The 11,036-nt window shown below is 44.1% G+C and overlaps 1 protein-coding gene and 1 long non-coding RNA gene across 3 annotated transcripts in view; one reads left to right on the top strand and one right to left on the bottom strand.

Moving 5' to 3' along the window:
- Positions 1-278: 278 nt before the first annotated feature.
- LOC122473963 lies at positions 279-7,382 on the bottom strand. The gene is made up of 3 exons (XR_006294747.1): positions 7,230-7,382; positions 1,801-1,910; positions 279-519 (listed from the first exon to the last, which is right to left on the bottom strand). It is a non-coding gene; the product is annotated as an uncharacterized LOC122473963 (long non-coding RNA).
- A 1,214-nt stretch (positions 7,383-8,596) lies between these two features.
- The window catches only part of KRAS (KRAS proto-oncogene, GTPase), a 40,573-nt gene continuing 38,133 nt past the window's right edge, over positions 8,597-11,036 (top strand). Inside the window, exon 1 of one of the 2 annotated variants that reach the window (XM_043564827.1) lies at positions 8,597-8,965. The gene's annotated coding sequence lies outside the window, so the exon portion shown is untranslated. The remainder of the gene's footprint in view (positions 8,966-11,036) is intronic. The other variant, XM_043564829.1, reaches the window with a different exon arrangement.

The following is an 11,036-nucleotide window of genomic DNA, read 5'->3' as shown; positions in this document are numbered from 1 at the left end:
CAGCCACAGTTCCCAATCAGCCACACAATCACGAGGGTAAACAACCCGTGCACTGACAACCATTCTGTACCTGTACAACTGTTCTGTTGTTCACTTTCTATATACAGTATTCAATAGATTACATGACATATTCAATACTTAATTATAGGATAGGCTTTGTGTCAGATGGTTTTGTCCACGTGTAGGTTAATGGAAGGGTTCTCACATTTAAGGTGAGCAAGGCTACGATGGGATGTTCGGCAGGTTAGGTGTGTTCAATGCATTTTCGACTTACTATATTTTCAATTAAGGATGGGTTTATTAGGATATAAGTCAAGGAAGATTTGTGGTGTGTTTCTAGCCATAATAAATACATGATAGTTCTTTGTTTTTGCTCACAGCTTTTCTTCAAGCCAGGACAAGTCCTGCCACCCTGTCAGTTCAACTGTCTGCAAAACGCACAAAAAATTGTATTTGGAAACATTTCCTTGGCATTCTGGGAAATTTAACTAAGTAATGTCTGTAAAGTACTTCAAGATCCTGAAAGACAAAAAACTGAAAAAAAAAAGAGTTTTCAATTATTGCAAGGAAGTACATTATTTGGGACATCTGTTTCACCTTTATATATTATCGTAGTGATAATTTCTCCCCAATACTATTTCAATAGATAATGTCTAATAGGGACCCAAGAGAGCCTGTTCTGAGAATGTTCTGAGAAGAAAAACAATAATTTTGGAAAAGCTAATTATTGCACTGGTTTTTATTAACTTTGGCCCTGTTTTAACACCAAAAAAAAAAAATTAACAAAAAGTTCTTTTGAAGAGCAGTTCTCAAAGTGTGGTCCTGACACCCCTGAAAGTTCCAAAACCTTTTTAGGAGGGCTGCAAGGTCAGACACAGTTATATAATAATACCAAGCTCTTATTTTCTTTTTTCACCTTCATTTCTGAGTGTACAGTGGAATTTTCTAGAGGCTGTTTCATATCTAAACAGATAGAATTGGGGCGCCTGGGTGGCTCAGTCAGTTAAGCGTCCGACTTCGGCTCAGGTCATGATCTCGCAGTTCCTGGGTTCGAGCCCCGCATTGGGCTCTGTGCTGACAGCTCAGAGCCTGGAGCCTGCTTCCAATTCTGTGTCTCCCCCTCTCTCTGCCCCTCCCCTGCTTGTGCTCTCTCTCTGCCTCTCAAAAAATGAATAAATGTTAAAAAAAATTTTTTAAATAAGTAAACAGAATTCAGGAGCAGATATGAGAATCTAGCTTCTTGTATAAAGCAGACGTTAAAGAGATTTGCAAAGATGTTAAAACAATGCTATTCTTCTCACTACTTTTAAATATGTAGCTATTTTTATAAAAATGTTATTTGTGCAAACATGCAATGAGTTTATTACTGTTATTTGAAATGAATGAATACAGAACTCCATAATTTTTAAGTGTGCGAAAGGATCCTGAAATCAAAAAGTCTGAGAACCACTGTTTTGAATGTGAGTGCTAAGACAGCAGAAGTTTTTTGTTTTGTGCATCATGCACCGAGTATCCCAGAGTTCCTGGTATGTAGTAAGTGCTCAACAAATATTCGTTGACTGAATACATGAATGAATGAATGGTTACTAACATGTCAGATGAATATGGGCTTTTTAAGGCCCTGAAACAAACAGTAATTTGGGGGTTGTTGAGGATTGAACATACATTAGGATGGACTTATTTTATGCACCCGTTAGAATTATTTGTGACAAGAATTCTGAATAAAGTGAAGTAATCATTTATATTTCCATCTGCAGCCTCTCCATGCATTTACAGTCCCCTGATATAAGAAATAATCACCTTTGCAGTGGAAACCAAGAAACTCTTCTGGGTCTTCAGCATCTGAATGGCTGGTCCTCGTATATTTTGGTACATTCACAAACTCCTGTATCTTAGCTTTCACTGGACGTCTGACAAGGCAAATCATCTTCGTTTGACAAAGAAGAATCTGCCAAAAAGAGGACTTGCTTCTTTCAAGTGAGGACATATGGATACTAAATTAGATGGTCCCAAAGGGTTAATGCTCCTAGACTCTAGAATTAATGTTACAACATACCTAATAACTGTGATTAAAGAGAAAAGACAGAAACTAGGAAATTCAGGCCTGTAATTAATAGGTAGTCCAATGAGCACCTCCTTCGAGAACTAGAGGAAAGCAATTAAAAAACCTAATATGACTTTTAATATTCTTAAAAACAAAACAAGATTAAATAAAGTACTATTGCATTAGGCAGATAGAAACAAAAGCAAGAGACTTAAATTGATTTGCAAAGACCTCACTTAGAGGGGGTTATTAGTTCTATTATTTTCTTTAGGGCAGCTTATCAGCAAATCTTGATTAAGTAACTACTATATGCTAAACTCTCCCTGGCTCATAAAATCTGAGAATTCAGTGGTCCCTGGCTCATAAAATTTATATTTCCGCAGAGGAAGAGACAAGCAAACAAATAAACAACCACGATAATTCCAGATATGATGAGTGCTTAAGTAAAAGAATGAAACAGGCCATTGTGTTAAAGGACGATTATTTGAAGGGTAGAAGTGAGGGAATAGGGTAGGGAGCGCTGATGTAGACTGGGTGTTGGGGGATCTCTCACTCAAGTGGCGGTATTAAGCAGACACCTGAAAGGCAGGGAGAGGCTTGGTGGCAGGAGCATGCAAGTGTAAAACCCCAAAGAGGTTAGAAGAAAAAGGTGGCTACTGCAGTTGGAACCCAGAAAGGAGACGAGTCCTACATGGTGTGTTCAGAGGCCCATAAAAAAACCCCGTCATTAAATAGCTTGAGGAAGTTTGAATTTTATTTTTGAGTGCAATGAAAAGCCTTGGAAGAGCTTGATCTAATCACGAGCCTCAATTAGCATTTTGAAAAGAATCAGTGTGGCTGCCTCATGGGAACTGGATTGTAGAGGAGCAAGCATAGAAGCAAGGACACCCGTTGGAGATGACTGTTCCTGTGGGACAGGGACGATGGATGGTGGTTTGGACTGCAGTGGTAGCAGTGAGGAAGAGGGCAGGAGGACAGATATGGGTTGATGTGTTTTTTGTTTGAAATTGTGCATAAAACTCATCTGGCTCATGTGAGGAGTTTAACAAATGGTAGCTGTTACGTCACTGGTCTATTCTTAAGCAAGAAGCTTGCAGAGATTAAGGAATTTGTTCTAACTCACAGGATTAGCAAATTCAGCCAGTGCACTGTTCCACTGTCACTGGGTACTGTCACACCATTCACAAAACATCTTACCTGAGGTCTTTTTCCTTCCAATCTTTTCTGCATTTAGCTGCCATTCTGATCTTCCTCAGACATTGCTTTCATCGTGTTTATTTTGCTGATAAGCACATTATATGTATTCATGCAGTAATGGAGTAATTGCATCAAACTAGGCTTGCATGGGTGGGTGGGGTTCACACACCTAAGACAGGGTTTTTGCCTCTGGGATTTTAGAATTTATGTGGGGAGACGTGATTAGCTTATACAAAATAATATATAGAGAGAGATCAAAAAGAGATGGCATAATTAACAGCTTTCTTCTAGATCTGGAAGAGAGAATTTTAGTAATGAGAGAGGCAAAAAGATGCTAGGTAAAAAGAGAAGCAAAAACAACATCCTGGGTTTGTGGCATAGAGGGGATGCGCTTGACAGGAGAGCATCTGCTCTGGGAAGGTGGAAGACAAAGTCACAGGGCAGGATGGTGTCAGTCTGTGCATGTTGTGAGCAAAAGCTGGGCATCAAGGGTTTGGACCTGATTCAGCTACATATAAAGCATTATTGAAGATGTGAAAGCAAGATTTGGTCATAGTGAACGCTTTGCTGGGACTAGTGATCATTTCTCCTTCTAATTTCTAAGGTAATTATCATCATCTTTAGGTACTCATTAGGTACTTAGCTTGGAACTCTTTGCACTTTAAAACTATATAATCTGAATGACTGCAGCCTATATGGAGTAGGTACCAAGTAAATGTTTGATGATGATGATGATGAAAGACATGTGCAAGGAAGATTAATTTGGCAACAGCATATGGCCTGAATTGAAAAGAAGAAAGCCAAGAGGAAAATCACAAGGAAGTTGTTCCAGGAAATGTAAGCATGAAGGAAAGGATGTGGAAGAGACATATATGAGCAAATACTTAGGAAGTATCATTAAAAGGAGCTGAAGCAGTTTGAATGTGGAGTGGGTTAAAAATTAATGTAAGTTTTTAAATCTAAGTGTTTCAAAGGGCCACAATGCTGCTCAGGTAAGATGGAAAAATTGGGAGAGGGAGTTGATTTGGGGAAATAAGTTGATTTGGGGAAATAGGCATCCAAGATGAGAGGACATTCATTTAGAAATGGCCTAGAATTTGGCTAGATGAGAAGGAAGTGACTATGTAGAAATGGGGCTGAAGTTTTGTTATAATTTTGTTCACTTCAACAAATATTTTTAGAAGCCCTACTATGTGCTAAGGGCTATGGGATACAGGGTCAAATGAGGTAGAGACTTTGAGAATTTAACAACCTAATGGGAGGAAACATATGCAAAAAGGGAATATAAAGTCTAATGAAGTAAGTGTCCAGAGGAGATTATATGCAGAGAAAGTGAATTAAATAGAACTTATCATTGGTACAAACTTCCCACGAAAGAAAACTGATGGAGAGTCCATGAAAGCACCCATAGGTAGCTCCTTCTGCTTAATTCTTCCTGCTCTATGACCTGCTACTCTGGCCACAGTTGTCTGGACTCGGGATTGGCCCCCAAATGAAGGCAATCACCTCTAAGCCAGGCATAAAGAAGACCAGCCACCAGTTAGGTGGCCCATCAGGAAAATTGTGCCCCATAAAAGACTTTCTTATTGAATAGTGAATGACAGATACATTTAGATCTTCTCACTTGGGATGTTGTAAATGTAAGTCACAGAGAGTAGTCACTAGAAGCAGAGATAGCAGCTGAAGTTGAGACTGTATATGAGGAAGAAGCAGAGAGATGCTGATTCAGGAGAATGGCAAAATTAACTAGAGTGTGGGCAATAGATGCTTCTTAATGAGAGGATGAGCGAGGCACCAGAGCCTGTTGCTGGATCATAAAAACAGCAGTTAATTTCTGGAATCAACACTAGTTCTGATGGTTGATATGGTTTTCTGAAGTTTCCTTGTTTCCTAAATAAACCCTCAGCATTTGTAGGGCTCTGAACATGTCCTGGTACTTTATGTCTCACACAAGAGCCCAGCTAGCACAAAGGAATTCCTGTTGTTTTGGCTTTGATTATATCTACAGAAGAAGGATCTTGTGAAGGATAGGCCAGAATGATCTTCATAAAGCAAGATAAAAGGATGTGCACAAGGGTCTGCATGTATGTGGCTGCTTTCCCAGAAGAGTGCAACAGTGGAGGGTAAAAACCTCAGTTACCTCTTAGAGCAAGCCCAGAATCCCCAAGTTTATACTTTTTGCAATTTCTTCTCTCTTTTCCTGTCATGATCACCGTGTAGGTTTGTGTGCTTGTCTTGGGGGAGAGCAAAGAAAAGGAAAGGAAAAGGAGAGCCATGGAGACTATTCAATGCAGCCACCAAGCTTTGGAAGAAAACCCCTGAAGACAGTACAAAGTGCGGCCACCACAAGCAATGTGAGTGTCTAGATCAGGGTTTTTCAGTGTACACACTGCTAACCACCAGTTTAGGATCATCTGATTTATTAAAAATGAAGATTTCTAGATTACCTTGGACCAACCGAATGGAATCTCTGGGCGAGGGAACTTGCAGTTTTGTTAAGTATGCAAGGTGCTTTGTGAAGCATCTTCCTTTGAGACCCACTGCCACTGGCCCCAGGTCAAGGAAAGAAAGAAAATATTGGGGAGTGGGTGCTGGCTTCTGAGAAAGCACCCATGACTGAAGGGTGGAAAAGCATGGCATAACATATGCATACATTGCTGTAGGAGTGAAAAGGAAGGGGAGGGAGGGTGCGTGAGGTACAACTAGAGTATAGGGTGCACAGAACAGGGATCAGGATGCAGGCTTGCTCTGGGAATCATGAGCCTCGATGATAACTGAGACCATGGGGATGGATTAGGTTTCTGCTAATGCCAGAATTTTTGCAATCAGCATAAAAATGGTATAGAAAGTCACCCCCCTCCCTTTTATTATAGTCCTTTTAAGATTTATAGAGCACCAACTACAGTGAGAACATTGCATTAGCAGCTGTCAAAGAAAACAAGAGCTTATCATGCACTTGAAGTTGAACCAAAACAAAATCTGTAATTTATATCTAGGAGTGACTACAAAGCAACATACAATAAGTGCAAATTCATTCATTTAACAAAAACTCATCGTGTCTGTTAAGTGCAGGCTCCACAAAGGTGTGGTTTATCAGAAGGTGACCTGGCGAGGTTAAAGGCAGATTTTGAAAGAAAGTGAAAACAGATTACAGAGAGTTTAAGGCACTCTAAATAAGGATTTAGAGTCACAGAGTTCAGAAGGAGGGGACGTAACTTCATTCATCCAACATTCCATAAATATTTATTGAGTGTCTACTGTGTTGTAGACACTGGAAATATAGCAGTAAGTAAAACAGACGAAAAAAATCCCTGCCCTCCTGGAGCTTAATATTCTGGTAGGAGAAAGACAAGAAAACACAGTAAATAAGTTATATAGTATATTAGAAAATGGTAAGTGCTTTGGAAAAAATAAAGCAGGAAGAAAGATAGAATTTGGGGGTGAGGAGGGCGAGATGCAATATCAAAGATGATCTTTTGGCAAGAATTTATTGGAAGAAGACATTTGGACAAAGAGTTTTAAGTGTCAGAGGGAGATTGTGGATATATATTGGATACGTGCTCTGGTAGAGGAAGCAAGTGCAAATTCCCCAAGAGAGAAGCCTGCCTGGCATTTTCAAGGAACAGCCGGGAACCAGTGTGTGTGTGTGTGTGTGTGTGTGTGTGTGTGTGTGTGTGTGTGTGTAAGTGAGGAAAGGACTGGTAGGATAGAGTGCAGAGAGATAAGGGGTGAGGGGTGTCACATAATCTAAGGCCATGTAGCACTTGGAGATTTTTGCTTTTCCCTTAGGTGGGATGGGAGCCCCTAGAGCTGGGAGCAGAGGAGTGAATGTAACCTGACATGAAGAGTACTTCATTTCAGCTGTGTGAACTTGGACCCAAGTTTTAATCTCTGTAAATCTGTTTCCTCATCTATAAAATAGTGAAAAGTATTTGACCTCATGAAGCTGTTGTGATGATTAAAGCAGATATATGTGCAAAACATTTACCAACGACTTGACATAGAGTAGGTGTATTCTTTTCCCGTTCATGTCTTCCACTTCCTCTCTTCTCTCTCTTCTACCTGGTACCAGGTGCTAGGAGAGAAAGACCAGGATAAGCCTTTCAGGTGACAGCCCACATGATGGGTACAAGAAAAGGGTGACAGTAGGGGCGCCTGGGTGGCGCAGTCGGTTAAGCGTCCGACTTCAGCCAGGTCACGATCTCGTGGTCCCTGAGTTCGAGCCCCGCGTCAGGCTCTGGGCTGATGGCTCAGAGCCTGGAGCCTGTTTCCGATTCTGTGTCTGCCTCTCTCTCTGCCCCTCCCCCGTTCATGCTCTGTCTCTCTCTGTCCCAAAAATAAATAAATGTTGAAAAAAAAAAAAAGAAAAGGGTGACAGTTGGTGAAAGGCTTACCTTAACAGACATAATAATTGGTATTTAAAATAATCGTTTTATTCGTGTTTTATGATGTGGGCTAGAAAGACAGAACTAGAAATAAGAGGCTCAGATGGGTGGTCCTATTAGGTATAGACGCCGGTCCTCAATCTTCAAAACTCTCCCAATTTACCTTTCTAGGTACTTTATCAGACTCTGGGTTATGCCAACAGTTTTAATTGTTCCATTGTTAAACATGTTAACTCCCTGAACTGTTAACTGACTAATCTCAGTCTTCTAATTAATGTTTGAGTGATTCTCCTCAGGTTAAACTATCAAGGGCACTTATACTTAAAGACTGTTTGTCTTCTGTTTGTGCCCTCCTGGGCAGTAGGTACATCTGAGGTCGCTGTTTAGAATGACCTGTGATGACTTCAAAACATCCATAAAAACAGTAACATAAAACAACAGACCTCCTCCCTCTTGGGATTAATGACGAAAGCGTATGTCACGAATGTTTGGGCTTGGGGCTAGGTTCCCAGCCCCCAGAGTGTTGAGGCTGGTAATCAGCAAGCCGTGGTTAGAAAGCCCCTGGGTGGGGAACTGTCTGCCTGATGTCTCCCTAAGTCACCGAAGTCGCCTCCCACATTTGGTGACTGCATGTTTATTTACTTGCAGTAAATGACAGTAAATGAACGTGCACGAGTGCAGCCGACCCCGAGGGGCGCTGGATTTTCCGAAGCTTGTCCGAGTAGACCCGAAGAGGGTGCGGCAGGGTAGCCCACTGCGCGCCGGCCCGGGTCCGAGTCTGCGGTTGCGGGCTGGACTCTGCGGCGAGAGCCCGGAGGCCGGCCGCCGCGTGGGTCCGGCGGTGCCTCCTCCCCGCCCCGCCGAGGCGCCGCCCAGACCCCCCTGCTCGGCCGGCCCGGCTCCCCCACCCACCGCCGCCCGCCACCCGCTTCCCCCACCGGCCCGGCCCCCGCTGCTCCGCCGCCGGCCCGGCCCCCTCCTTCTCCCCGGCGGCGCTCGCAGGCTCCCTCGCTTCCCTCTTCCCACACCGCCCTCAGCGGCTCCCTCCCCGCACGCCGGTCTGAAGAGGAATCGAGCGCCGCGCGCATCGATAGCTCTGCGCTCTGCCCTCTGCGGCCGCCCGGCCCCGAACTCATCGGTGAGCTCGGAGCTCGATTTCCCTAGGCGGCGGCCGCGGCGGCGGAGGCACAGCGGCGGCGGCGGTGGCGGCGGCGGCGGTGGCGGCTGCCCGGCCAGTACTCCCGGCCCCCGCCATTTCGGACTGGGAGCGAGCGCAGCGCAGGCACTGAAGGCGGCGGCGGGGGCCAGAGGCTCGGCGGCTCCCAGGTGCGGGAGAGAGGTATGGAGCGGACCACCCCTCCTGGGCCCCTGCCCCGGTCCCGACCCTCCTCGCCGGCGCCGGGCGGGGCCGGCGGCGAGTGAATGAATTAGGGGTCCCCGGAGGGGCGGGGAGGGGGCGCGGGCGCTGAGCCCCAGCGGGCGGGCGGACGGGGTGGGGGTGGCTGCAGGGGGAGGCACGGGGACGCGGCGACGCGGGGAATGAGGAATGGGCGGTGCGGGGCTGAGGAGGGTGAGGCTAGAGGCGGCCGCCGCTTGTGCTGCTTCCTGGACGGGGAACCCCTTCCTTCCTCCTCCCCGAGAGCCTCGGCTGGAGGCGGCCGGGGAGAAACTCGCGGGCTGGGCGGGCTGCCCCTCGGGGCGGTCGGGTGCGGTGGAGGTTACTCCCGATGCGCTCCAATCTCCCCTCCCCCTCGTCGTCCTTCCCTCTCTCTGTCTGTCTCTTCTCTCCCTTCGCTCCCGCACCTCTTCCTCCCTTCCCAGCACTAGGCTGCCTCGTTACTGCCTTCTCTGCTGCATCTAGCATCTCTAGGACGAAGGTATAAACTTCTCCCTCGAGCGCAGACTGGACGGATAGTGGTCCTTAACAGTGTGTAGGGGGGTATATGAGTAATAGGGGAGGTCACGTTTTGGAAGAGCCTAGGAGAGTGCTTAGAGACCACTGTTTGTGGTTATTGTGTTTGGAAAAAATGCATCTGCAGCCGAGTTCCTGACTGCTCCCCTCCCCCATGTATGGGCTGTGACATTACTGTGGCCACAAAGGAGGAGGTGGAGGTAGAGATGGTGGTGGAAGAACAGGTGGCCAACACCCTACAACGTAAAGCCTGTGACTTAAGTGAAAAGGAAAAGTTAATCCCAGAAGGTCTGTTTTGCTTTGTCAAGTTAAAACACACTCAGAAAACCCGCAGAGCTGAAGCAGGGCTTTTTCCTTGCTAGTTGAGTGTAGACAGCAATAGCTACAATCACACTTAAAGTTTAATTTGCCTGTTCTTGTCCTTTCTCCTATTCTTGTAGATTACCCTCATCCTTACAAATTTGACCCCCATCCCAAGAGTTATTACAGTACTCCTAAATAGCACTCACACTTTTTTTTTTTTTTTTTGGACTGACTTGCCAGAGGAGTTAATTGTAGCAATCTTCCAGCCAACTGCCCGAAATACTCTTAGGCATGTGCATGCTGTAGCTGAAGTCCTAAACTGGCTGTCCTAAATCTTGACGTTTATCAAAACAAGGGTTAAGAACAGGAAGGCATTTTCTAATTTTTACACAATATACATATTTTATTGGTAATGGGAAAAAATCATTTAAAAAAATTACAAAGGGAAAAATTCTATTCCTAATCATCATCTTAGAATCAACCATGTGAGTGATGTCACTCTTAGGTGACTAAGGTCCAAAACGCTGACTCGGCCAGTCTGCAGTGGTAGACTATAGACATCAAATATGGTTGATATCAGTACTGTTTACTTTGTTACTTTTTAGCCATCCACAGGCATACTTGATTTTAAGAGACCATAGATGAGAGGATAATTCAGGTTTCTGACAAAATTGAATTTTTTTCCCCCTTAACAAAATGTTGGGTTCTGGTCCCACTTCCACCCCTTCATAGCTATTTTAGCTTTGGGTGAAGGGGCTCTGTTTTGCTTATGATCTTCAGTAAGACTCCTTGGGAACACAGTTCTCTCTAGTGGATTTAAATATTATTTGGTTTCTAAAATCAATTCAGGGATTTTTTTTTTTTTCCAGAAACAACAGCTACACAAACATGTATACCAGAAGGTGTGTGTGTGTCTCGGAATTCACACAGCTAAGCTCTAATCCGGTGTCTGCCCACAGTATCTCCTAGACTAGCAAACTTTTTAGTTGCAAGGACACCTTATACTCTCGAAAATTATTGAAGGTCCCAATATAGGATATGTCTATGTGTACCATAGTACAAATGAGAATTTAAAAAATTGATTAATGCATTATAAATAGAAATAATAAGCCTATTACTTGGTAACATAATAGCATTTTCATGAAAACTATTTTTCAAAACAAACAGGAACATTAGAATAGTGGCATTGTTTCAC

Source organism: Prionailurus bengalensis, chromosome B4 (assembly GCF_016509475.1).
Source record: "Prionailurus bengalensis isolate Pbe53 chromosome B4, Fcat_Pben_1.1_paternal_pri, whole genome shotgun sequence".
Taxonomy (NCBI): Eukaryota; Metazoa; Chordata; class Mammalia; order Carnivora; family Felidae; genus Prionailurus; species Prionailurus bengalensis.
Note: the sequence above shows the minus strand (reverse complement) of the source record. Positions and strands in the feature narration are given on the sequence as shown.